This window comes from Sinocyclocheilus grahami, unplaced genomic scaffold, assembly GCF_001515645.1.
Source record: "Sinocyclocheilus grahami isolate Dianchi unplaced genomic scaffold, SAMN03320097.WGS_v1.1 scaffold1655.1, whole genome shotgun sequence".
Lineage (NCBI taxonomy): Eukaryota > Metazoa > Chordata > Actinopteri > Cypriniformes > Cyprinidae > Sinocyclocheilus > Sinocyclocheilus grahami.
The window spans coordinates 165546-168398 of record NW_015506834.1 but is presented as its reverse complement, the minus strand read 5'-3'; positions in this window follow the sequence as shown (position 1 = coordinate 168398).

The following is a 2853-nucleotide window of genomic DNA, read 5'->3' as shown; positions in this document are numbered from 1 at the left end:
AGCAGCGGAAGCGCTCGACTGTGGCATAATAAAAGCGCCGCTGCTAGTAAAGGCTAGTAAAAAAAACTTTATTTAACAATTTTTTTTGAAGATATAAATGAGATATGAGGATATAAACTCAGAATTTCTTGCAATTCTGACATTTTTCTCAGAATTCTGTTTACATCTCTAAATTCAGTTTTTTTCTTCTTCCCTGGCTTGGAATAAAATAATTATATCTTATAATTCTGACTTTTGCAGATTTATATCTCTCAATGTGAACTTTTATTCTCATCAGAAAAAAATTGAGTTTATATCTCACAAATCTGTGTTTATAAACTCACAATTGCAAGGAAAAAAAAGTGAATTATAAGACAAAAAGTCACAATTACGTTTAATATTTTAACAAGCTTCCATAAACTTTGTCTTGACGTTCCTTTAGTTATTATTAAAAAGGACAGAAGATGTGGTTTTTGTGTATATTATTTTGTGATAATGTCATTCAAACGGATAGTTGCTGCTCTTAGCTGGCTCAGCTAATTCGTCTGCTGCTTGAAATCTGAATTATGAGATTCCATGAGAACAAATCCTATGTTTGTTCAGAACTCTTGTCTTGTCATAGCAGTTCCTGGACTGCATGCGGGTGGAGTAACAGGCCTGGAGGTTCTCTGATATGAGGAGCAGTTTGCTCAGCTGTCACTTCTGAGAGCCTCGTGTCACTCTCACACCCTAATGGCCACAACTGAGTAAGCGAAGAGGTTAAATATAGCTCAGCAGCAGTGGAGCTGCACACAATCACTGATAGAGCAAGCATGTGCAGCGCTGCACCTCTTGTCCCTGGAATAGAATATAAACTTCACTGTCCCTGGTTGTGACTCATTGATTTTACAGCCAGCCTAACGACTCACATTCAGTCATACTTTCTTTCACTTGTTGACTCTCGGTTTGAAGCACCTGCTTCTCAGTATAGATCTTACAAAGGAAACATCTTTGGGTAATGGGTACCACTATTAGAAGAATGGTTCTGGAGTCTGGAGCATACAGGAGTACAGTAGCTTGAGGCTTAGGGACCACTGTGGGTAAGTCTTTCATTCATGTTTCATTCAGAGAGAAGTGTGTTCTTGTTCTACGGGACTGCACTCATTGTTGTCACCACTTTATTAATAATTTACTAAAGCTTGCCACATGAGTGGCATATATAATATATTACACAGCCTGTACTTTCTCCTAGACTTTCACACACACATTTCAAGCAATTGCAATACTTATATATACATGTTCGTCTTAAATTTAGAGAGTAGTAAATTGCAAAGTAAAGCTATATACTGTATCACGTGACTGCGTACCATTCACTTTACAGAAGTAGTGCATTTCCAGTTGAAATAGTTCCGGCATAAATTAATTTGGAGTGTAGTAAATCACAGCATAAAAGTTATATATGTCATGTGACTTCATAGCATTAGCTTGCTATGAACTGCATTTCCAGTGGAAATAGTTTAGGCATAAATGAACATCTGAACACCACAGTGTACATTTGGAAAGTACACTATTCAGAAATGTCTAACAATTCAGATTAGTTTGTTTTTTTGAAAGAAGTCTCTCATGGTCACCAAAGCTGCATTTATTTGATAAAAATACAGTAAAACAGTATTATAAAGTAGTCTTTTAAATTAAAAGAAGGGTTTTCTATTGGAATACATTTTAGAATGCAATTTATTGCTGCAATGCAAAGCTGAATTTTCAACATCAATACACCAGTCTGCAGTGTCATGATCGAAGTCTTTAGTAAGATTATACGACTAAACAACGAGTCTTATTATTAATTATTGTTGGTGCTTAACTATTAATTGTGCTTTTTTATTATCAACGTAGGAAACATTGCTGCTTAATATTTTTGTGGAAACTGTGAAACCTTTATTTCAGGATTCTTTGAGTAGAAAGTTCAAAAGATCAGCATCTATTTGAAAAAATATTATGATTATTATTCTTTTTTACATTATAAATGTATTTACTATTTGCTGAATAAAACTATTAATTTCTTTCTTAATCTTTCTTACTCCAAGCTTTTGAACGGTAATGTGTAAAAGTCATTTATTCCTGTAAAAATAGGTGTGATTGGAAAATAAAGGAACTTTTAGCCTTGATTTTAGAAAAGTATTTTGTGGGAAAAAAAGGTTTATTGTGAGATTTTGGTAGTGTCTGGGCTGCTGAGATTTTCTCACGTTTGTCTCTGGATATGTTTATAGATGGCTGCATGGCCCATTGACTCAGTATGTATACTGTATTTTATCACCGCCTCATCCAGGTGTCTATTAATACTACAGCTTGAACATGAACTTCAATATCCAGCCCCTTGGAATGGCTTTTTACAGAGTGATCCAATGATCTCACGTAACCAGAGAAGCATTGGTTTTGGTTTACTGATGATGTACTCCTATTCTGCTTCTTTAGGAGTTCAAGCAAGTTGAGTTACAGTGGAACGTAACCTGTTAGAAAGGTATTCATGGGTATCAGTTACATGTGTGGCTGTGGCACGTCATTAGCTGATATTCCTGAGACCTACATTTTTATTTTTTTAATTTAATAATCTTCTAGATCACATACCTTACATTTTTGAGGGGTGTAGGTCATGGCACATGGAGCACTGGAGTTACTGGTTTATACACTTCTGCTCAAAAGTTTGGAATGTTTACGATTTTTTAATATAATTCAGACATTTTTTCTCGCAAATCTGAGTTTTTCTTTTCTTAGAATTGGAAGAACAAGGGAAATTGTTTAACTGTTTTTTCTGTTGTAATATATTGTAAAATGTATTTTATTTCTGTGATGCACAGCTGAATTTTCAACATCATTACTCCAGTCTTCAGTGTCACA